General features: G+C 51.0%; 1 protein-coding gene and 1 long non-coding RNA gene across 11 annotated transcripts in view; one reads left to right on the top strand and one right to left on the bottom strand.

The window, feature by feature from the left end:
* LOC139105006 (uncharacterized) overlaps positions 1 to 16,334 on the bottom strand; it is a 96,014-nt gene extending 79,680 nt beyond the window's left edge. For all 3 annotated transcript variants that reach the window (XR_011546115.1, XR_011546114.1, XR_011546116.1), the window contains exon 1: positions 13,848 to 16,334. This is a non-coding gene — a long non-coding RNA (uncharacterized lncRNA). The remainder of the gene's footprint in view (positions 1 to 13,847) is intronic.
* The window catches only part of Dati (zinc finger protein datilografo), an 85,357-nt gene that overhangs the window by 6,726 nt on the left and 53,143 nt on the right, over positions 1 to 25,488 (top strand). The gene's annotated exons all lie outside the window — the stretch shown is intronic.

The following is a 25,488-nucleotide window of genomic DNA, read 5'->3' as shown; positions in this document are numbered from 1 at the left end:
GTTTTCCCTGACAACGATGGGCGTCGTTGTAATAAAAAAAAAAAAAAGATCTCGAGACTCTCGACTATTGTGAGCTCGTGGGAAAGAGAAGGGTTCCGAAGAGAACGCGATGAGTACACCACGATATTACATAAACATTTGCGGAGAATCGTTCTCAGGACCGGGGGTGCACCCGCGTTTTTTTGTCCCGCCTCGCGCTACCTCGAAAATTAAAATCCAATTATTTCGTCGCCTCTGCTCGGCCCGGGTCGGCCCGATTCAAATGAATTTTTTGCCCGCGCTTCTCCCCAATTCGTTCTTTCAACGCGCGTTAAACCGGTTCGCTCGGCGCAACGATCATTCACCAAGTTGCATCCAGACCACGATTCACCCTTGATCGATCCGGGACTACGATTTTGGATCGAGCCAACAGCTGCTAGAAGAAACCAGAATCGTGAGAGGGGACGGGGAGAATGGGAAAGTAGACAGAAGAAAGGAAAATTTGAAAGAGACCGGGGCCGCTTTCCGACGAATATTAATTTGTCGCGACGTGCGTTATTGTCTCAATGCGAAGACTCGCCGGTGCGACGAATCCTTTCGTTGTTGATCTCCAACGTTGTTACAAGCTCCGGATCGTTATTAAAAATATATCTTAACTGAGCTTTCGGTCAGATAGTTTAATAGAAATTTAATCGCTTACTTTCGATTTGCTACGGAAAATCGATAGGTTTCTAATTATTTTGAGATATAACGGAGAAAATTAATAAAATGCAGGCGCACGAAGCGTAACGATAATCGCAAGGTATATGATTTAACAGTCAAGCGAGACGCGATGCAAAACGATCAAATAATAGTTGCGTTCCTCTCGCAGCACCAAGAAAGAGAGGATAAAAAAAAAAAGAAAAAAGAAACAAAAAGAAATGCATATTATCTATTTGCCGGCGTGGATGCGTTTCGTTCCGACATGCAAATCCCAAGGAGTCTTTCTCACGTTGCGTCCCTTGGAAGAGCGCGCAAGCCTTTTTTTTTTTTTCTTTCTCCTCTCATCATGCCCGGAAGGTTCCCCGTGTACTATTTAAATAACGGTTCTCGCGCGCGTGTCATTGTTTCACCGTTCTCTTCTCAGCAAGTAACCCTTTCGGTTACCGGGGAAAGACCGAGGGAGGTGAGACGGGGTGGTTCTGTTTCGAATCGCGGAAGAAAACTAAAAGGGCGGAGGACGGGCCGAGGTGGAAAGGGCGGGGGTCAAGTTCCGTGCCGGATAGCCGTTACGGCAAAGACAGAATTACGACGTCTCAAGACGAGGGGCGCCTTCTCCTTCCCTTCCCCCCCCCCGTTCCGTGCCCCTTCGCTCGGTCCCGTGCGGATCGTCACGGAGTTTCTTGGCTTTTCAGTAATTTTCTATGATTTTCGGATCGCATGATCGGCAACCATAACGCGCGCGCATCCGCGGCCTCCTCGAAATCGGCCCTAATCGAATGTGTTCGATCGTTACGCGAAAGTCGGTGAATCGACGGAGGAATGACGGACGATAATGGTGGCGAAGAGCTTTAGAAATCTAATTTTCTCTCCGGGAGGAGCAGAAACAAAAACGTCCGCTCAAAAGTGGCTGGAATAAAACTTTGGAACGCCATTTCGCGATTAAACGGAACGTAACGGCGGAAGAGAGGTAACGCGCGGAGAGAAAAAAAAAGTTTCCCTCCTCCTACCTCGTCGAGTACCGGACGCATCTGTTGTGCATAATTGAGAGGGAGGAATCCGCGGAATACCAAAACGGAGGCAACGCTGACGCGCACCCGGGACGACAAAAGGCTTAGAGCTTTCCCGTTAGGATGACGATGACTTTCTATTCCGTTTTCGCGTGTAATCGAGACCGTGTGGATGCATTCCGGCGGCGGGGAGGCTGAGTCAGAGCTACCAGAGAGCAAATGACATGTCAAAACCGCGGGATCGTACAAAGAGTAGTTTGCGGAGGAAGACGCGCGGGCGCGCACACGATTCTTTCTCGTCTCACTTTCCTCTCCGTTCCCCGCCGTCTTTCGTACGCGGCTTCGTCGTGACCTACCCCAAACAAACCACGAGAAAAAAAGAGAAGAGAAGCGGTGCGGCGACCGGGACCGCGGGAGGCGGGGGCGGCGGCGAGCACGGGGAAGACTCGGGGAGAAAGAAAGAGTAAAAAAAAATAAAAATAAATAAATAAAAAAGAAGAGAACGAGAGAACGGTGGAGAACCACGTTCGCGCCCACACACACCCGAGAGGCTACAGCACGCGGATGGCAAGGAGTAGAGCCTCTCGCGCGAGAGAAGGAAGGAAGGGCGCGCGCGGAACGAGGAGGGGCACGCGGAACGGAGTTTATTCTTCGTGGTTTTTTTTTATCGTTCGTTGACTCCGCGCTCCGCTGCAGCCGTGGCGAGAGAGTGCTGCGGAGCCGGCTTCACGATAAGATTGCACTCGCGCAGGGGCAGCCGGGAGAGAAAGAGATAGAGAGAACCTTGTTCCACGAGACGCGGAGCGAAATCCGCCCGCGCACGCCACGCGTACCCGCCGCTTATATTACGTTTCAGCGGCGTACGTCGCGGAAATATCCCGTCACGGTAGGCTCGCCCGAAGGAGCACGCGGGGAACCGCACTGGCGGGAACGGATCTCGCCGATTATCATCCGACTTTCGCGCGCAAATTCGCGATAATATATGGAGTAGAACGTCGGGGAGACACGTGTTGCGCGATTATCGTGCTCCGTGACGGAAATACACCGGCTATTCCAGAAGCGCGAACTCCTTTTTAATGATGTATGCATATATATACCAACAACGGTCGCCGGTATTTCCGTAATGATTGCGCACATTACGCGGCGAAGTGGGCAAGAAAGCCAGAAGGGTGAGCGCCGACAAAACATCGGCCCGCCCGATAATGGGGCCGGCCGGGAGAGAACTTTTCCGGTGGCCCACGCGAATATTTGTTGCGGGCAATTATGTCAATTAACGGCACGTATTCGCGCGACGGACCAACGAATTCTGTTATTGAGCGGGGCATGCGAGACCGCGCGAAACTCGCCGCGAGCGAGTAAAGGCGACGGCGAAACACACATACACTTCGACGAGGTGACTGACCTCGAAGTTTCCCATAATGCATGCGCAATTATAGGGCAACGTAGGGACCGGCAGTTTTCGGCCTCGGTGAACGGTAGCGATATTGCCGAGATATAAGTACGTCACGAATCGCGCGTCTCCGGTCTACAAGTTCGTCAACGTTAATGACGCGACGTGACGGAAATAAATCTGCGTTTGATCCGCGGTGCGGTTTTAAATTTCTCAATAATCAACATCGATTTCGCGTTGATCGAGCGAACGACGAGTTGCGTGAACATCCAAACGGTTTCTTATCCACGCATGCAGTCACTCGGCAACGGTATTTCGAACCGAATGCACCGAGATCGCTAACGTCAGCGTAATATAATGACGACGATTCCGAGACAAAGAAAAATTATCCGCGACAAAGGGGAATGAGGAGGGAACGAAAAAAAAAGACACGGCTGGCAGAAAAAGGGCACGAACGCATTGGTAGCAAGAGTAGCCATTTCGTAGCTTTCTCGCGGCTGAGAAATCTTGAGGTCTATCTTGCGCGCGCGAGAGAGAGAGAGAGAGAGAGAGAGAGAGAGAGAGAGAGAGAGAGAGAGAGAGAGAGAGAGAGAGAGAGAAAGAGAGAGTTAAAAAGAGAGAGAGACCGCGTACGTATCCGAGAACCTCTCCTCTCCTCTTCTGTTCTCTCTTTCTCGCCGGGGCCGCCGCGAGCGCGGCAAAAGATCGTTGCCCTTCTAAATATAAGTTTGCAAAATCGAACAGAGCAAAACTGCAGAGTTTTGCCGCGGTCTGCGCCGCTTCGTGTGTATATTGCCGCTGGATCAGCCCCCTTCTTCTTCTTCTTCTTCATCCTCTTCTTCTTCTTCCTCCTCTTCTTCTCCGTCCATCTTCCTTCTCGTCGAGCCTCTCTCCGTCTCCTTCCCCTTCTGTATCCCGCCGTGAGCCATGTCGCTTAGTCCTCCGCCACCACCGCATCCTCCTGGACGTTCTCCTCGTCCCCCTGAGTACTACGTCCACCTCCATCGTCTACCTCGATCTCCCTCTCGTCTGCCCTCTTTCTTCACGCCGCGACCCCCCTCGCTAACCCACGGTCTCCGGATCCCCACTGTCACTCCGTGACCTCGGAGGCCCGCAAATCCACTCCTTCAGTCGCCTCGACTTTCGGCCGAAATTTGCGCGTACAGAACGAAAGCGTAGTCGTAGGTCAGGTTCTGTCTGCGAGAGCGCGGGAAGAAAGGAGAAAAAGAATAAGAGGGACGGAGAGAAAAACGCGCGCGGGAGTAAGCGAGACGGGCAACTGTGCGCCGAGTCCCCTCCCCCTCGTAGCGATAGCGAGACAGATATATCTGTGCATTTTGCGTGCACTCGGAGCTGATCGTCGAAATACAACGCGGCTAAAACGACCGCGGTTTTCGTAACCTTTTTCGTACACGCGCGTGAACTTAACGCTATTAGACAAATATATATCTCGCTCTTTCGGAGAGTTTCCTACGATATAATTCCGCGACAGAAATTATGCTAAAACGAACGGGAAAAAAAGTGTAATTTTTCGAAAACAATCAAAGCGATCGCAAAACTATTACAAAAGCCATTAATTCTAATTGACAATTAAAATCGGTCCAAAATTAACAAAATTAATGAAATTAATTAAATTAATACAGAGATAAAAAGGATCAGTAAAGAATTTAATTTTGATATTCATTAAATTCTTTTCACGCTACATAAGGTTTTATAAGAGCAAATAAAAATGTATCGCTAACGTGACAGGTCGTAAATGATGCAATCCCCCGAGGAGATTTTTATTTGCTCCAGTGGGCCGACCGTCGAAATTCAGATGCTGGCCCGAAACGTAGTCGTAGGTCGGGTTTGGCTGAGAAGAAGAGGATGAGGAGACTGCGAAAGAAAGAGAATGAGCGCGCGGAGAGAGGAGGAAGGTAAAACGAGCGAGCGGAAAGACGCAGAGAGGAAGGAAAAAAAAAGACGCGCGCGCGAGCGAGCGCGCCCACCAAGGAACGGAGATAAAAAAGTGCGAGCGGGCCGAAGGAAAAAATAGCCGATTCGGAATCTGTGTCAGCGAGGCCGTTCAACGTCGGCGGCGACGACAACAACGGCGGTGCACCAATGTCACTCGCATGCTGCAAGAAAAAAAAATCCGCTAAAGATACGACGGAGAAGTCAACGCTTTTTTATCCTTCGAGATTAAAAATGGAGGTCAAGCGATTAGAAGAAAGAGGGGAGCCGATTGCCTCGCGGCCGCGAAGTTAATTCGGTCGGTTGTAAAAAGGAAGGAAAAAAAAAAGGAAAAAAAAAGAATTGCGATTTCCGCGAAAAAGAGAGTGCCTTTATCGCGAGACCCTGACGTCTTGAAAGAATTGGCACGAACGACTCGTACATATATCGAGCTTGTACACGATGCGAACGGAAAATCGAGCGGCTATGAATAATTACTAATTAAGAAAGGCGAGCCGGCGCGTTGCGAACGATTTATGTGCGAGGCATACTTCTTTCCGCGGCGTGTATTTTATTTTTACGTTTGAAGTAACTATAACACGACGCGGGCAAACGAAGAAGCAACGACCGTTCGGAGCCTGCATGTTACAGCAGCCAGCGTTCCCGGCATCATCATCATCGTCATCTCGTGCATGCGTGGGTGAATAGCCTGGCTCTTCCCGAGCGCGAGAGCGGCAAGAGAAAGAGAGAGAGAAGGAGAGAGCGAGAGAGGTAACCGGCGATAGATGAAATGAGAAATACGGATAGAAACGGAGAGACAGAGACAAAGGAGAACGAGAGGGAGCGAGAGAGAAGGAAACAGCGACATGTGCAAAACTAGCGTGAGACGAGGACGACAAAAGAGTTGCGGAGCAACTGCGAAAGACGGAGAGAAAAGAAAAAAGATAGGCGCTAGATAGAGATACTCCAACTCTCTCCGTACTTTCTTTCTCTCTCGCTCTTATCTCCCCGCTTCTTTCTCGGCTTAATCGTGTCCTTGTCCCGCCGATAGGCGCAGAAGGTAGGCCCGCTCGGCGAGTTCGCTTCATGGATCTGACCGTGTCTTCCACGAGCCTCTCTCCCCACTAAAAACTATCCTGATGCGTTACTATGCGCCTACGTCCCCACTAGAACGCGGTCCCAAATTCAGTGAAAGACCATTGGTCGATCGCATGCTACTTCCAGATGAGGAACTGCCTCCGTGCCGGCCATTATTTTTGACGATCCGAGCTAGGCGTTTTATGCCGCTCCCGAAACCAATGCAACGCTCATCGCCGACCAGGATGCGAGCCGCTTCGGTCACCGTTTGATCAAAGCTCGCGGCTCGGTCCAGCCAAGCCAGAGGCGCGGACCGTAAGAGATCTGTTACGCGCGCGAGATCACGGTTTTTATTATATTACAGAAACTTGCATCTCGCGGAAACCCGGCTGACCTCCGAGCAACTTGAAGCGCGTTTCTCGACTTGACTTAGCGTTTTAGATCTATGCAACCCTAACCGTCCCTGAAACCCCCTGTAGATAGAGTATGCATTGCCGGCAATAGCAGTAAGCGCTACCCCACTCTCATACTCTCCTGGATCCGCTCTGGTGGCTTCTCGAGGCGAGTACTCTACCTTCGGACCTTCGCGCCAGTGCTCCCCACCGTATGATGTGCGGCCAATCCGCAGCGAGGACGCCGGCATGAAGCCTACGCGGCGACAGCCAAACCGATTCTCGCCAGCGCCCCAGCATTTTATACGGAAAAGACTCTTTAACGAAGCACAAGGTGCGCACGCACGATCAACTTCACGCGACACCACGCGCGTACCGCGTCACACATACATACGGGAAGACGAAAGTGCGACGAAGACGACGACGAAGACCACGACCACGACGACGACGACGACGACGACGACGACGCCAACGACGACGCCAACGACGACGACGACCATCACCACCACGAAGACCACGACAGTCCCGACCACGAGGGCCGGTGACGTTTCTCGCTTCATCTCATCTCCCTTTCCTCTCCCACGCACTGTTAACCTAGTAAGCGGTCTGGACGAATCTGGGACCAATGTGAATGACGAGAAAGGAGCTACGAGCTGGGGACCGCCAAAGCCGAGCAACCGCGTGAAACAACCAGTGAGGACCGATCGATAAAAGGCAATGGATTCTTGAAAGAAAAGAACGAAAGAAGAGATATTCCGCGAGGAAGCCGAGTCGTTTCCGAGGGGGTTAACGTGGGGATTTTCGAGGGGGCCGCGGGGGAGCCTCGAGGACGTCAAACCGGCGATCTACCTCGTCTCAGACTGAATAGCAATAGCACTTGTGAAAGAAAACTATTGACAACGTGTACGCGGTTGACAGCTGACAGTGCGTTGGATAGATCCTCTCGTCGTCTCGCCTCGTTCTCCGTTCCTTCTTTTCCCGTTTCTACGTATTTCAATTCTGTCGGTCCCCAAACGCTCCTTCCTCGTTCTCTCTCCATTTTCTCGGCTCCCTTCCCTGATCTTCGTACAGTCTTCTTCTTCTTCTTCTTCGTTTACCCTCCTTTACCGGATCCGCCACCCCCACCAAAGCGACCGGCCGTGCCGCGAAGTGCCGAACGATGAACTCGGGCAACAGTGTGCCATATTTTGTGATCTTTTTACCTAGCTCCTACCACTGCGATTTAACTGTGATCCACCTACTGTAGAGACTCGCGCACGAGAGGTAAGAGGCAACATAGAAAACCGTGAATGCACAAAGTCAATAGGAATGCAAGTCGAGCCACTCGTTCGCGCTCCTCGGCGAAAAGTGACAGAGGAGGTAAACAAATAAACTGGTACTTGACCGATCTCTTCATTGACTGCGTGCAGGCTTGGTTACCGCCACGCGGGGGGAGAAGGGGTTGCGGACGGCGAGCGAATGTCCTGGCACCTCGTTTCATTTCCGGATTTCGCTTTATTGTGACGCGAGCATGGCCAATTCGCCGGTAGTTGTATCGCGAGCGGGACCAGCTGGCCGACATGCGAACCGTTCTCGTCGTTCACCGCGCCTCTTCGCCGTTTGCGCACCGAAACCGTTTAACCTTTAAAATCGTACCCCAGGTAGAACACGTCCTTCCTCAGGATCGCGCGGCGCGGTCACACATTCCGGAACGAGGACGACGCGCTCCTTCGAGCGCGAACGACACTGCCCACTGAATGACGCGACGCCGAGACGTTTGAGAAGAGAGATCCTCGTGAGAGCTTCGCGTAAAACTCGCCACGATTTTTCCTCCCTCCGGAGACAAAGAGAACTCGAGGCCCCTTCCCTCCCACCTCGGCAGCCCGCTCGATCTTTTTCGCGACCGGTTTCCTAAATCCGTTCACTAACAAGATTATTCCGAGCCACATGGATAAATCTGTAAAAGCCGCGCAAACTTAAAACGTCGATTCGGGATATTTTGATTCGCGCTTATTCCATACATAGCGTTATAAGAACCCGTCTTTCCTAAGGCGACAACGCTGACGTGCAATTTTCGCGATTTGATAAATAAAACACGCGATCAGACGGTCGCTAAATGCGAGCCACGGGTATGGAAATGTAGATCGCGATCGGCGACGTCTCTTTTTCGGGGTATGCCGGTCGCACGGGGAGAGGTTCGAGGCGCGGTTCCGACCTACTCAACGTCGAGACGGACTGATCGACCTCCCGTGACGCCTTCACTTGCCAGTCGGCGAGAAACTTGTCCCGGATGGTTTCGTGCGCACGGACTCGGCCACGCGAAGTTCCGCGTATAATACTATGTATCGATATTTTTTGCGACTCCGAGCACGGCGGACTGTGCCGTGGACGGCGGGATCGCTTACGTGTAGAAATAAACGAGTGTCGAGAGGCGAGAGTTTTGTAGGAAAAGAAACGAAACGAGGGAGAGAAAGAGAGAGTGGAAGACAGAAATTACTTGTATGCTAATAAACTTCGCGGGCGAGGCGCGTTTGCCGTGAAATAGGAAGAAAAAACATTGTTCGTGAGTGGAAATAAAAGTAAATGCCGAAGTTTTCTTTGAAGCAACGTGAGGGAAGATCCGCCGAACGTTAAGGGGTGAAACGAATAGAGAAAGATGCACAAGCCGCGAGTCGCGTGTACGCACGGAAAAAAAATTATTGGCAAAAAGCCCAAGCTCTCTCCGCGTGCCTCTCGTGGGAATTTCGCCGAGGTTCGACGAGGGGAGAAATTTAAGTTACCTGAGAGCTGCAAAAAAAAAAAAAAAATAAGGAAAAAAAAACCTTCGCGATGAGCGAACGAGCACCGTTTCGCTCGGACAGAATAACGAGCTCCGGCGCTCCGGAGAAAAAATCGCCGGGGCCGCGATAACCAGTCATCTTGTTACATCGTCGCGGTTGATCAACGGCGGGCAACAATCGAAGCTTGTACTCGATGCTGCTTAGTGTTTCGTTCGGTACAGCTGAAACGGTTATTTATCTCGACAAGCGATCTATTAAGCATACCGACGCTATATTGTAACGCGCTTTCCACTTCGGCCCCCGCCCCTCGCTCTCTCGGACCCCCGATTCCTCTTTTTCGGTGCGTTCGCTTTTCCGAGTTCGTTGACACCGTCGTCGGGATTCACGAGGCGCGGGTGGTACCGAAGAAAAGATAGAAAAGACGAAAGACAAGAGACGAGGCGGACGGGATTTAATGAGAAGAAAAGACGGCGCGGTGCATGCCGCGGAGAAAGGGAGGACGGAACCGGGGGGTTGGCGGGGAAAGAAGTAAAGAGAGAGAAAGAAAGAACTCGAGGAGGATCTGGCAACGGCGCGAATGCAGAATGCACGCTGACATAAAACATACATATATGCAAGATGCAGCGGCGGCCAGCATCCTGCGTTCTCTCTCTGCCAGGCGCGCCGTTCGCGGGACGGCTCGGCCGTGAGCCGCGACGTGCTGCATCGCGCTGCTCCCGGGGGCCTTCAGATTCCACGCGATTTGACTCGGTCTTACTTTTGACTATCCTCTTACGTCCTGGGAACGTTGATCCCGCTTTCGCGCGAGACCTTCGCAAGAACGCGTCGTTACAGCGACCTTCGCCACATGGCGTCACGATATTTCGCGCCCCGGCCGCCGCGAAGCTGTATCAACGCTTTAATCGCCATTCCCGCTCGCTTTACGACCGCATCTATCAAAGATCAATTAATGTTAAGTAATGCATGCCGCGCTACTAGCGGACAATTATATAAGATGCGAAAAAAAATCGGGGACACGCCGGAAACAAACATTATCACGTATGCATATTAAGCGTTGGGATGGAAAATATAATTGCTCTCATTTTATTCATTTTTTAATTTTTTTTTAATATATTTTTTTTCTTTCTTTGGAATGCATCTTGATATCTTTTGACCGATTTGCAAAAATCTTTTCAACTAGCATCGTTTTATCGCCAATTATTAATAACCAGTTTGCAATATTGTTTCTCACGTTTTACGTAAGTCTCTCGACAAAAAAGGAAAAAAAAGAAAAAAAAACAGATTATCGCAGCTCCGATCGCAGTTATCTTCCAAGCTCCATTTGCGCATCGAAAACGAGGAGCGAAGAAAGAGATCGAGCACATCTCGCGGCTGGTGAACCTGACCTCCGACTACGTCGGAGGCGTTCGGTATTCTCCCCAAGTCTCGCCGAGCCTCCCGTCCCGTTCTGATTCGGTCTCTCTTTCTCTTTCCCAGTCACGCTTCGGCGTCATTAAAATAAATTAGAGATTATCAAAGACAGTTCGCCGGCTTTCTTTCATCAGCGACTCGGGCGGCGAGATCGTTTTAAGAAAAAGAGAGAAAAAAAGGGAAAAGAAAAAATAGCAGAGAGATAATAAAAAAATCGCGAAGCGATGAAATATTAACGACGCGCGGTATAGCAAGAAGTCAGATTCTCCGATAATTGAAACCGTCAAAGATCATCCGACGCGACGTGTTGTCCCGCAAGAAAACTCTTGGCTCACGGATGCGACGATAAGATAACTAGGCTCGACCGTTGGTCGAGAACGCGCGCGCGATTCTCACCGGCGGGCGATCAGGGTCGTCTCCAGTGTCGAGGATTCAGCAATCGGTCGTCTACTCGGTCAAGGTTGCGCGGATATCGAGACGTTAATGCCACGTCGGCACCGATCGACCGGGCCCCTGCGAACACCCGCGAACGTGGCCAGCGTGCTAACTGCGACGGCGTTCCAGCGGCTTCGCGCGAACGATATACTTTCAATATTTGCATTTTCGCGCTAGAGTTTTACGAGGGCCGCCAATTTATCGCACGTACACGTTCTAGCGTGACGTTAATTGCGCGCAAGATAATTTTCCCGTTCTGCGACAACATCGTTCCTGTTGAACGACGCGGCCGATCGATTCGCGATTAATTTGCCTCCCGCTCGGCGATCGTCGCTACAACGTTCCGCGACTTATCGAACCGCGACTTATCGGCGCAGGCCCCAGCTGTCGCCGGCAGGCTCTCTAAGAGAGCCCTGTTTCTCGTGCCGGGGCACCCGAGGCTCGTACGTGCCGGCCACGAGTAGACGCGCAGGAAATGAAAACAAAGAGTCGGAAGGAGAGCGAGAAAGAATGATTTTCCACGGACTGTACCGGCAATACTGACCACCGACAAGTCCGCTCATATTGTCTTACCTTGCCGCAGCCGCGACCGCGATCACCGTGAGCCCGCCCCGTCGCGTCGCGTCGCGTCACGCCGACTGTTAGCATACGTTTGATATGATAAAAAAAATGACGTGACGCGAGAGCGCAAGGTTACTGCCACAAGCGAGGCCGACCGATACGTCTGCATGACGCTGGCGGGCGGAGGACCCCACCAGGCGTCCGCAGCCTCTCGCGAGCGACATGTCTTGTGAGCGTGAAAGTAGGATTTCGTCGCTGGCCATTTTACGGCCGGCACGCGTGCGAGAAGAAACCGAGGAGCGGAGGCGCCGCGGAATCGCATTATCGTCGTGCGAAGGGGCCCGCGAAGCGCGGCTTCGATCGCCGCGTGTAAAAACGGATGCGCACCGCGCGTACCGATTTGTAACGTCGCGTCGCGCGTCACTTGAACGTCGGCTTAATTAATATCGAAGTCCATTTATCGCGGCTCGTTTGCTAGCGTCGCGCCGCACGGTTCTCTCCTCGGACCCGGAGACAACGGCAGAGTCGGCAGGGGGGAGGGATTCAAGTCGGCGGGTAGAAGGGGCCTTCAGAGGAGGACGGAGAACTGGCGCGTAATCTGACACGGTCTTGCACGGATACAGCTGGTTCTTAAATCCGGTATTATCGGCCCTTTTTCTCATCGCGCCCAAAAGTGCGACGGAATGACTCGCGCGAGTCCCGCGCCGTTACGCATCGCCGTCTCGGCACTTATCGTCGCGTCTTCTCCGAGTAGCTAAATTCCAAACCGCATGCTCGACGCTCGCGTCACGACCCCCCCGAGTAACTCTTCTGCTCCCATTATCCTCGTTTGTTTTGCGCGAATCCCCGGGCTCAAGTTGTTATTAATATACGCGTGCGAGAGGCAGCTTATTAAGGATTCCTACGCGAATGGAAAAATAGTCCCGCTGACGCGGATCGGACCGCGGCGCACCGCCGGCGACGGGATGACGTGCGCTCACGACCGTGATGTAACGCCGTCGCATTCGACTTGCGGACAGTTGGGCGAAGCCGAAACAATTGCGGCATAAGAATGCAGCCGCGTTCTACAATGCGCGAGCGTCCTCGTTCGTAATCCCGCAGAATGCGGAAATATCGAGCGCCGTTGGAAATCCCTGCGTGGAAGCTGCCGGCTTCCTCCTGCGCGTTCGTTATCAGGCGAGGCGAAGGGCGAGGGCTAACGGTAGGACGAAGGCGAGTGGAAGACCGATCCCGATGATCCCAAAGAGCAATGATCTTAGCCACTACGTGTACTCTTCTCTTTTCACCGGAGTCCTCGCGAATCCCGGCGTCAGCGGCGTGTTGCATCGCCGGACAGCATCGACCGTTGCCGCGAATCGATAAAGAACGATTAAAACTAAAATATCCCGGCCGCGGGGAAATGTTAAATTACATCGAGCCGGGCGGCGTGGCGTAACGCCACCGTCCTAAAAATGAGAAACCATAAATAATGGAAGAATTTCGCGCGTGGATTCCCTAATCAGCATACCACCCATCGGGATACCCGGTATATTTGTATGCAAACGTTTGTAAGTGCACGAGGGCCCGACAACGAGGGCGACGGGAGAAGCGAGAGGGCGAGCGCGGGAAAGACGTATCTGTGGGGGGAAGAAGGGGGTCGGCGAGAGCGCGGCGACTCCGCGATCACGAGCGTCGGCGTCGGTGGTACGCGCGGCGACGGCGTGTATACATATTTATACGCGTGCGGAGTGTAAAGCACGCGCGTGTGCACATTGCGAACGCATGCAGTAGAGATCGGCGTGTGCGTGAATGCGTGCACGCACGATGACTCAGAAAGCTGACAAGTCTACGTGACTGCCGCGACGAGATCGAGAGGGATCTTAAATGAAGTCGGAACCGACTTTCCGAGCTTTTCCCTTCTTTCGGACTTGAATCTGCATCTCTCCTTCGCAGAGACGTCTAAGTCGGCCGAGTTTAAATTGCGAAAAAAAAAAAATTATAAAATAAAATTACCGCTATTTTTTTTTTTTTTGTTAGCTGGCTATTGTGATCGTCCGGCCGATATCTCGCGAGCAGATCGTGCGTAAATGTGCGACAGATGGCCCGATGCGCGGAATATGTAAATCGTCGTCTTATAAGTAATCTACGTAGATCGGTGATAAGCGCAACCGCTGCTTTCCATTATTCGAGTAATCAGATTGCGCGTAAAGTTTAAGTGACTCACGTGCAGACCATCCGTAGACGTCGGCGGCGCGGATTCCCTCCTCTCTGTCGTCGTGTTGTGCGATTTCCTCCGGTGATCCTCTCGAGCACGGATCACAACGGTACCCACGGACTGAAAAACATAAGTCATATGTTACGATCGGGTCACATTTAATCCCCGAATGACGCGCGCGCGTGATTGCGTCATGCGGCTTAATTATTTATTTTTGATCGCACTAACAAGTGCAGCGCGGTTAATCGCGGCGTCGACGCATACCGTTCTATTCTTACATAACTACTCGAACCCTGCATTTGTGTGCCGTTCGGAGCCGGACATCGAAATCACACGGTTACGTTCGCCAGTGGCGAGAGACGTGCGCAAAAATCGAGGACGCGAGTGCAAAGTGTAACCGGGAAAATTGGCGAGATTGTTAAAAAAATTTTTTTTTTTTTTTAATTTTTCTCCCGTAGCCTCTAGAGACTGGAGGCTGGAGAACTATGATAAACAAATGAGACTTGGCAACGCGGCCGTCGGCAACTGCAGCAGCCAAGGCCTGCCGGACTTTCGTTTTTTTTCCCTCTTCGTCCCTTCTTCTTTCCCCGCTTCTTTCTTTCTCTGGCTCGGGCCTTTCTACTCTCCCGCGCGCGCGCCCTCCCCCCGTTCGCGCCTTCTTGTTCATTGCCTCTCGCCCCACCATTCGGGAGGGAGCACGAAGAGGCGGCGGTGCGGCGAAGGCGGCGGCGGTGGAGGAAGAAGAAGGCTCACACAGAGACTCTTATTTGCTTCTTTCGTTATTCCCCTTATTTTCCTTCCCGTCCGCCGCCAACGACCGCCGCTGCCTTCTTTCGCCGCTCTCCTTCTTCCACGCCGCCATCGCCTCCCTTCTGCCTGCACTCGCTCCTCTTTTTCTCTCACGCAATACGCATCCCCTCGCCCGACTGCAACTCCGTCCGGCTTTTCAGCCCCTCGGAGCAGTTTATTTTTATTGCGATGTTCTGTCCCTCCGTCCCTCCCTCCGTCGCTCCCTATCTCGCTCCTCTCCCCGTGACTTCCCGACCGCGGCCGACGCTCGTTGCAAGAGTTCTTTTTATTCACGTTGCCCCCGCGTTCTTTCGTCTCTTCTTTCTTTCCGTGCTACTCGCGTTGCCCGTGGTCAGTAATTTCGCGAAGGGGTGGCGACGAGAATGCGCGCCTCGGCCTTCGCGCGGTGGCGTCTTCTTTTTGCCGCTTCCTCCCTCTACCGCGACCTCCTCTCTTATTCGCCTTCGGTTCTTTTCTCGTTTCCCCCTTTTTTTCCTTTTTTTTTTTATTTCTTTTCTCTGTGCGTTGCGGTTGCGCTACGGGGAAAAGCACCGACTGTGTACAACGCGCTCTCGTTTGCCACGATACGACGGGGATATTTGTGGAGTTAATGGCCCGCTCCTTATCCACATGACGATCGCACGATCGACCGGCGATACCGCGATACACACGCGTTAACGCGCGATCGAACGAAACGCTGAAATCGCTCTTAAATTAAAACACGGCTGCGATTTCGACACGCGGCGGGTGCCCCCTCCGACTTAACTCGCGCGCGCGGCGCACCGATAAATCTCGTCTCCCGAGCGAGCATATCGATAAATTCAATTATTCAAACATGTCTAGCGGTCGCGAAGCATTAGCGGAGCGATTCAATAAAACGTTAGTGACGCGAAATAATCCTCGACCGGCGAGTCCGCTCCAGGGAATCGACTCGCTGCGAACGAAGTCACCGATTAACCGGTCTTATTACTGACAGTGTATTAATGGACTTAATTGATACGTCTTGTTCCCGTGCTTGATACACCGCTCCTCTTTTTGCGCGTTTACGCACAGAATAAACGGGACGGTCGAAACGCGAAAATGACCGCGATGAATTCATGCGATTTGTTCTTGCCGGACTTTTTAATAACGCGCGCCCGGAACACGTCGGCTCGAACGGCCCGCAAATGCGATATCTCGATCGTCTTATATTACTCGATATCTCCCCGAGACACTTTCTCCACGGCTGCTCTACTGGGCCGCCACACGCTGCGCAACTCGCTCATAGTCGTGCATTTATTTCTCCTTCTCTCTCTCTCTCTCTCTTTCTTTCTCTCTCTCGTTTGCCTCTCCCTCTTTCTTTCTTTATCTCCAGCGATTTTTTAATACAAGTCTCCGCCGCTGTTTAACAACTTTATTATTACAAGATTTGCCGTACGATTTTTCGATTATCTGAACCGCGATTATAAAAAATCGTGAGCATTTCTGCATGGCACGCAGACGGGAAAAATAAATGCGTTGTGAAGTACGAGGCTCACGCAGCGGCCTGTAGTATGCATCGCTTTTAAAATTTATAGAAAAGTAAAATATTGAACGGCGCGCCGGGTAACGAGGCGGATCTGAATAATGTAGGCGCGAGTTGAAATTTTTAAACAGACACCAAGGTATGAATTGGGTAAATGCATAAAATATAACCAAAATATTTTCGCGAAATGTACGAAAGCACATCGAGCAATTGTACGTACATGATTGTATTTAAAGCCCGCTTCTCTATCGTTTTTTTCCCTTTTTTTTTCTTTTTTTTTTAATAATATTCGCGCGGCGAGTTTTTTGCCAAATGTTTTTTATCCATCTCGTTAAGTCGACCTTCATCCAGCAGAAAATGGAGATCTCGCCGATGCGGATAATCCGATTGAAAGTTTTGGCCCCGGGAACAACTTTCGGGGACTTTTGCGATCCCGCTCGCGTCCGTTTCTCGAAGGAGGAGAAGGTAGGAGAAAAAAAAAGAAAAAAAGAAATAGATCAGCTGGAGAAAAAGACACGATCGTGTCACATGCTCTCTTCTTCCGGCCCTATTGAGAATTCTCACGAACGTGTGCATACACGCGCGAGCGGCGAGTGTCTTATCGCGCCGCGTCACTGATAAAGCAGCCATGATGGATAGGCGAAGAAGTCTCTACCGCAGACTCCGCCCTGTTTTTTTCTCTCTCCTTCTCTAGGCGGACGCGCTTTTAGCACGCACTTTTCTACGCTGTTAACCTTCGCGACTCCACGCCCAAAATAAATCGCCGAAGGCCGGGAAGAGTATGGCGAACGCGCGCAGCGAAAGAAATCCGTCGAAAATCGTAACTCTCAGTCGCGATCAAATCTCACATGTGAGCTTTTCGTTCCTCAATTATAATTATTGAATATTATAATATACAGCGACATAAGGCATAAACAATGAATGAGATTTAGGGATAATTAGTTGAATTAATTAAAGTCGTCAACGAGACGGGGTTCATACCAGTTGAATATATTTATAAAATGTAATAATTTATAACCGCAGAAGATCAAACGTTATAATTAATATCCAGTTATTTGAAACAAAATATTAATTGTCGTCGGCTCCCTTAACGGAATTATAACTTCGATAGAAAGGCGAGTAAGAGTCGTTATCGAGACTGCCATTCGCAAATTACGAAGATGATTCAAACGGTTCTGCGAAATCGATCGAGAAGCCGCGCTTCTCCGTGCACTTTTATCTTGATATCGATCAGTTCGTTATCTTCGCAATTCATTAGACACATGCATCATGCACGAATGGTGGAATGATTGGTAAGGTGCCAGGAATTGAATGGCTCACTTCACCGTGGAGCTTATCCGATTGCCCGAAAGGGCCATTGGCATGTGGTCCTTAAATTACTCCAAAATTCGACGCGATTCGCAATTAATTAAACCTTAATATCGGACTTTCCACTCGGAAATTAACCGTAATCGGATAATCAATATCTGTATTAATATATATTATACTGCATAATGGAATATTATAACGTATGTAAGAGCAATGGAGAGAAAGAGGGGAAGGAAAGGGGGGTCGGCGTATCCCCCGCGACCCTTCCACCGCGAGGTCGTCTCATCGAAGCGCAAAGGTCGATACTTCCGCGGCAAGACGCGAATTATCCCCTCGTGCACATCGTTCGACGATAATTTCCGCGTCCCTAATCCCGTCACATTGCGCGCTGATCGCGACGTCGGTGAATGCGTCACCCTTTGAATCAGAGACTTCCTCGCCGTGCGAGTTCCGGTCGGTAGGCGGGCGAGGGAGAATTTTAGCTAGGCGAGAGAGGTAGACGGATTAACGGGGGGAAGATCATTATCGTATCGCGATGACACACGAGGAAAAATATATGACGACGAGTGGAAAAGTCCGCCGGGTCGAGGATGACACCTCGATCGGCGCGCACAACTTCCTGAACCGGCCGGACCGTTCCCCTTAGGTCCCCTCGCTGCGCCGTTCGCCTGGCGCGCGAACGTATATACGCGCGCCTTTCTCTCTCGTTCTCCTCTCTCTGGTCGCGCGCCCGCGAGCGAGCAGAGGGTGGAGGAAAAGAAGTAACGGCGGTGAAGTAGAAGCTAGCACGAGGACAAGACGGCTCGGCGAGGCAGGGGGCAAGGAAAAAGACGCGTATGACGAGGAGTCGCGGCGGTAGGCAGAGCAGGGGGGCCAGCTAGCGAAGGGGGGTTGCGTGAAAGAGGAGAGATAGCTCGCGTAAGCACCGTAAAGTTGTGCGGGCGCGATTGGCCGTTTCCGCCGTGTCGTCCGCGCCGATTGGAGAGCCTGCCTTTCTCCCCCCCGGAATATATCGTGTTATTTCAATCGATATCTCTTCAAGTAGCCGACGATGGATTTTTCGTTCACCGCGCGGCCGCCTTATCAGCGCGCGCCTTTCCACCGCGCGCGTATTTTTTCACCGCCGTCCCCCCGTTTAGCGCACGCACGCACAGACGGCGGACGGAGACCGAGAAATCGCCGTGTCCCCCCCTTTGGGCCGGTTTAGTTTGCGAGAGACGCCGCGCGCTCGCGCACAGCGCTACGTCCGCGCTTTTTGCATCCGGTTTAACCTACGCGCGGATTTACCCCCGATGCACATAAAAAAGAACTCCTCTCGGTTGGAAAAAGTGAATAGTTTCCTAGCGATCGTGGCTCGTCTCGCGCGGAAGTCCAACGATCTCTCGTCACGCGGAGGCCCCCCCGAACGCGGAGCGTCGCCTAGCCGCGCGCGCGGTACCCGATCGCAACGAGTGGTGAACGAAAGTAGTACGATACCACCGTGCCGATTTCAAACACACAGTGAGACGATCGAAATCTAGAGAAACTTGTGTCGGGCCTCGTAAAATCGCGAGCGCGTGTGACGTATCATCGGGAAACGGGGCAACAAGGACCCGCGTTAAACTCGAAGAAAAAAAGAAAAATTAATAAAAGTGCACGGAGAGACGATAAAGAATCTCGTCGATCGCTCGCCTAAGGCAACCGAGACGCTTTTGGCGCCAAGGACTTTGTTCGCGAGTGCAAGGCCGTGGCACAAGCTTACGCAACGATCAGCGGTACCGTTGCGCAAAGGATGATCGGTCGATCATCGGGTCAGTCGGGGTAAGGTCCGTCCGTTCGCTAACCAGCACGGCAACGGGCTTACACCACCGCCGTGTACCTCAACAAAGAGAATCGTTAACGAGAATTAATAAGGTGGCCCGACGATTGTTGGGTTCGCATCGGCCCGCCGCTTGCGCAACACCCATGGAGCGCGCGAGCATTAATTGGCCGATCGGGAAAGTAATCACGGCAAACGACAAGCGATATCTTTCACGCGCGCTGTTATAAAACAAAGTGGGGAAACCATGGGGTTCCGTAAACGCGTGCGAAGGCAGCCGTTGTCGTTTCCTCACGCGATGATTTCCCCATTCCCGATTACGTAAGGCCGCGTCAGGATCGGAAGGAGGCTTCGCCCCGCTCGACACGCGCGCAATGAAGTGCCGTCATTTGGGAAAAAGATCGGTCGGCGAAATTGACCGGAACGCGATCGACTCGCGTTCGCAGCGGATGATTTTCGCGCGAGTGTAAACGGTTAACAGTCAGCTAGTCAGAGATCGAACGCCGTAGATCCTACGGCTGTCGGTTCGCTCCGAGTCCATTCTAGTCGTACGTAATTCTGTGGAGAGCTCACTCTTTGTGAACTTTAGGACAATAGCGATCCACGGCGTGAACTCGTTTCGCGCGTTTGTCCTTACGATCGCGGCGCCAACTTTGAAGTCACGTGTCACGAGAGTGGACAACGATATTCCCGCCCGCGAAACGGAGGAGTGCTATCGCGTGCGAAAACGGCCGTGGGACACGAGTTAAAATTTTGCGCCGAGGGGCACGCGAGTGCTCGCGATCATGCCGACAACGCCGGGGCCCTTCGTGTCGTCGCGTGTGGATCGGTGCGGGTGGGACTCTTCAGGTTGCGTGCTCGAGATTCTTCCCTGAAGATGTATGGCACCAATGAAAGCCACGGGCCGAACCACGGGCCTTGGACACCGCCCCCCGCGCCCCAACCGCTCCCGCCGCAAGCCCAGCATCAAAACCATCCCCGACCTCACCCCCATAACCATCCGCCGAGCCACCCGCCGTACGTACCGCCGGCGTATCAGCATCCTCATCACCACTTGCCGCCCCAGGTAATTATTGATGGATATATTCCACGGCTAGTTTGAGGCCGGTGATCGAAAATTCACGCCAGGCGAGCGGCGACCACGCGGTACCAGAAAAGAGCTTATTTCCGAGGGTGCGTTTGTCGCGCGTGCTAAATAGCCACGGCCACGACCCTAATGAATCCAATTACGAGGCCTGAGAAATGTCTGGAGCGCATTTAAGAATTAAAATATACTTTCTAACGCAGAATATAATGCCCTCTTCCCCCTTCCTCCGTAATAATTATTATAAGAATACGATTCTGGGAAAGATAATGTTACAAAATCATGTCAACGTGAAAATAAAATCACTGACGAGTCAGCTTTCGAAAGAAAAATCAATGTTTCATTCACAAATTGTCAATCGAAAGGGAGGGCTATACACAATAAGCAGTTATACGCTCGCAAGCTACTCCAGATACACACTTCACTCGCTCGCTTAATCCGACAATTAATCACAAAGTGAAGATCGCCGCCTGATGACCGTTTATTAAATTATCCACGTGATTCGAATTACGTGCTATACCCGCGCGAGTGTCTTTACCTGCCGTTAAACGGAGGGTGCTCGCCGGACAATCGTCCGCGATCGAAGCGCAGACCCGTTTCGTACCTCCAGAGCCCCATGCAATCTTCGATCGCTCGAGTACCTCGTCTTTAAGGTGTCACGTGTCGCGTTGAAGTCACGATGAACGCTCGAATAATTCCCAAAATATCGACGTGACAGAAGCGCCCGGGAATGCTCGTTAATAAATCAACCCTTCCGAAGATGCCGCGCTAAAAAATGACAGTTGCATATTTAATCGAGTCTCTTCGCGGAAGTTGGCTCGCGCGGTCCGCGTTAAAAAACTTTCTGTCCTTTTTTTTTTCCGCAAAAGTAAACGTCGCTCTTCTTGTCGTCCGCGGCGTTGGTTTTCCAACGGCGACCCTGTGTCCGTTATATCGCCGAGTCATACGAACCGAGGCGAATATAGCGTTACCAACGACGTCGAGACAAGACCGCAAGGCCGATCATTGATAGACTTTCGCTCGATCACCGATATTCGCCTAGCAATCTTGCACTCTTGACATTGGCTGGCTGTCCGCCGACGCACATTAATACGATCGATAGTCTCGCTATCGCGCGATCGCGCGCAGCCTGACCGTTTCGTTTCTTCTTCCCTTTTTTTTTCCTTTTACGACTCACCCCGTACAAGCCGTAGGATAATGACTACCTTTCGGCATCCTTAATTTCGATGTGCCGCGTCGTGTTATTTGATCCTATCCGCCGACCGGAAGCCCGATTTTGCTTACTGTTACGAAAGGAAGTGAAAAGATGCTTCGATGTAGCATTATTAAAATTTCATCTTTTTTTTTAACTATTTAATCGGTACGTTTTTTTTAAATCTAAATTTCTTTAATTAAGTTTTTGTTTGTAAAATTAATTAAGTTTGTTTGTGACATTTTTATTTAGATATCACAAGTGTAAAATTTTCAAGTTTAATTACGGTAGTTTGTTAAATAATATTTGATCATCCATCGAACAACTAATCGACGCAAAATTTTTTCCAATGAAATATAACAGACAAACAAAAAAAAGAGAAAAAAAAATAATGTCAGGACTGGCGCATATATTCGACTCTAAAATTAGGCAGATGCAGGGTGGGAGGGTAGCGAAGCAGGACAGACCGCAGAAATCGGTTCCGCGGAAATCACATCGTCGGGTGCTCCTTTTTAAGCAGCTGATCGGCGAACGATTGTCCGACCGGAAGCGGACAACATACCGCGCGGCAGATCAACGTGCAACGATTCAGGCGGATTAAAGCTGACAATTACAGAGAACCGAGGGAGAAAGGGTGGCGCGGCTATCCCCCTTTTCCTTTATATTGCAGCGCACACGCTGTCCGCGACGGTAGTTTAGATAGATAGGTGAGTAGGTAGGTCCGCGAATGAGTCAGGTCATGCTAGGTTAGATTGGACGTTGTCTCCGTACACGTATGCGCTCGCGTGTGCGCACGCTATATATACAAACGCATACACGTGCCCTGCTGCACGTCGGTGCAACGATATACCATATGTGAGCCGCCGCTGTACGGTGAGCGAGCGTGGGTGGACAGAGGGGTCACGTGTGTGCGTGCACGTGCACGCGTATAGGTGCGTAGAGAGAAGGCATATGGTCAGCAGGTGAGACCTTCGCTTTGTATTCCAAGTGTATAAAGTAGCCCACTTGGAGTGGCCCGACGTTACTCACGGACGTAACTCACGGTGTAGAGGAAGAGAGAGAGATAGAGAAAAGGGGGAAAGGTAAAAAAAAAAAATTAAAGACGAAAGGGTTTGCATGCCGGCTTCTCCTGAAATGCTAACGATCCCTTCGAGCATCAGCATCAGGAGGAGTCCCTCTGCCCGGGCGCGCGAGCTGCGAGCCCGTCCGTCGCGATTCGAACGTCGGGAAAAACGGGGTCGTGCATTTTTTATGGGAGAATCCCGCGGCGAGTCGCCCCGGCGCAACTGTGTCAAAGATGACTCGCCGAAGTAAAACAGATATGAAATAAGAGGCGAGCCGGGCCCTTATTGCGCGTTAATAAATCACCGAGAATAGGTATACGGTCCCGCTTTTGCGAGATCTCGCTGCACTCGGAAGCGGACGCGAATAGACGCTTAATGAGCGATCCGGGCGTTAATAAAAAAATAAGCAGGCACAAAAATGCAACTGCCGTGAAGGTCGGGCGCAACGAAGGGATGAGTGGAATCGGAACGGGGGAGATGCTCCTAAGGAAATACAGTGGGTGTCACTTGATATATTTTTCCATTATTAAGGACATTAAGCCGACGGCCCGCGGGCCAATTCTCTCCTTTCCGTTTTCTTCTTCCTCTTTCCATTTCTCTACGCGGGCCCCGACCGCGACGACACCGCGACTTCTCTCTTGCGCTCTCTCTCTTTCCCTTTCTTTTTCCCTTTTCCTTTTTTTTTCTCGCGGTTAGCAACGGCGATAAATCAGAAAAAAAGATTCAAACCGCCAGTATAGTCGGGCGTCGGGACGCAATTTTCCGTCTGCCGGGAGATAAAAATTTGATTAATGACCGTACAGTTTTGAAATTTAAGAAAGCCATGGCGTACCGAATTCTCCGACGAAAAAAGTTCCAGGGAGAATAATAGCCGGACATTGTTCGGGTGTCGATGCCGCCGAAAGTTTCGTGTCTCGTTATCTCCGAGAATTGTGGAAAAATAATAATTATGTTTCTGCGATATTAGTTATAATTTAATTTCTAACGATACGTTCAAAATTAAAGAATTTTCGTGGAATTATATGGATGTGTGGTATATATTTTATTCCTGCATTTCACTACGCCTAGTCGAACGCGAGGTGCGCGCGGAAATTCAATAATTATCAGGCTATAAAGATAAGGAATGTTTGATCGATGAAACGTCTTGCGTTCAAAGTTTAAGAAAATCCCGACGGGACACTCGAGACAGTCGTTAAAAATTCGCGAGGCGATCTTACCCCGCGCCAAACCGTTTTTCTCTTTTCTTTTTTTTTTTTTTTTCCACGTACCCTTCTGTCACTCCCGACTCTCGGTTAATCATCGTGAAAGTCCGTTTACGAGGGGCAAAGAATTCAAAAGGGACTTGTGTTGGCAAGCAATTACACGTTAAAAATATCAAACAACTAAATTGAGATTACGCAAAAAGCACCCACAGATTATATCGACGCAACAGATTTTCTTTCCAACTTTACGTGTATTCGCGCGAAATAAAGCAATTATGTAAACGGATTTCTTGTCGTACGTGTGACAAAAATAATAATTTTTGCAGACATTAATAATTTTTTTTTTCCTATTTTTCGCATTGTGGAAAATCGATGCGTCCCGGTGCTCGCTAGGTATCAGCGCTTGTACATTAATTAAACGGAGCCGCTCGTAACAATTCCTCCCTCCCGAGTGTCGCAAAACAGGAGCGATTTCATTCAAATCGGTGACGAACAACAGCCGGCCGGCCGTGTCCGGGCGGAGGTAGAAAAAGCCGAGGAAAAAGGCGCGGAATAAAATCGCGTCGGGCAGCAGCCTCACCCTCTCCCACGGGGATTAAAGAGTTCAGAGATGCCCAGCGTGCACCGGGATCGTCGTCGCCCTGTCAAGTGTCCGCAGTCACGTCGAACGGCAAACGGAAGAAAGGGGTTGAACTCGCGGAAACTTGAGAACCCCCGGTGACAATTTCAATTCTCTCTTCGTCCCGCGCGCCCGTCCCTCTCGCTCTCACGGCGCCCAGCGCTTCTCTCGTCGCGAAAGGGGTGACCTAAGATTCTTAAAACTTCTCACGAGATTTTTCGATTTTAATTACAGTTTTAACATATTTTAATAAAATCCTCCGTCGTCTTCGCGAGTCCGTCCGTCCGTTCCTTCGCCCGCCTCCGTTCCCCGCCACCCTTCGCTTTAATTCCGCCAAGTTTTCGGCCCTTCTACTGCCGGGGCGCTGAATCTCGCTCGCCCGACTACTTTCGCCGCGGACTGTACGGCCTTAACGTTAACCCTTTCGTTCGTTCACCTACACCCACACCCCGCGGTATACTGGCGCAACACCTGTTCCCCGAACGAGAACCCGAAATTGAACGTTCCTCCGCTGGCTGCGCGGCTCGATCTGCCGCTCTATCAGTTTCGGTTCTTCCTCACGGCGTTCAGGAAGAACCGGAGTAGTGATTGAGTCGCTCTTCCACGTACCGCCGAGCGTAACTCTTCGCGTCGCGCGAACGCTAATTATTAAACAATTTTTTTTTTATTTATTTTATTTTATTTTATTTTGAGATTTTTGTCTCTGCATCGACATCAATGGAAGCGAAGTCACCAACAAATTGTAAGCACCCGAAAAACCTGAGTAATTTGTCTATAATCTGTAGAACCAACGTACGCCTTTGACGATAAAGATCGAATGCGTGCGAGCGTATTAACGTGTTATAAAGCTTAAGTTGCACGTCTCGTTCGCGTCGCGTTTTCATTAAATACATCCGCGTTGCTATGACGCTCTAAATCGAGCCGCGACCGAGCTAAATTACAAATTTCGCCGAGTTCCAAGTTCTCACGCTGGCTTCGAAATCGGAGCTTGCAGTATCGGTCAGTAGGTCAAGTTGCGCCGCGCCTTCGTTCCGCGATTATAAACGTTGGCTCTCGGCCGCGCAGTACCACGACCTTGGTAACTTCTAAT

The sequence above is a fragment of the Cardiocondyla obscurior genome, linkage group LG01 (genome assembly GCF_019399895.1).
Source record: "Cardiocondyla obscurior isolate alpha-2009 linkage group LG01, Cobs3.1, whole genome shotgun sequence".
Taxonomy (NCBI): domain Eukaryota; kingdom Metazoa; phylum Arthropoda; class Insecta; order Hymenoptera; family Formicidae; genus Cardiocondyla; species Cardiocondyla obscurior.
Note: the sequence above shows the minus strand (reverse complement) of the source record. Positions and strands in the feature narration are given on the sequence as shown.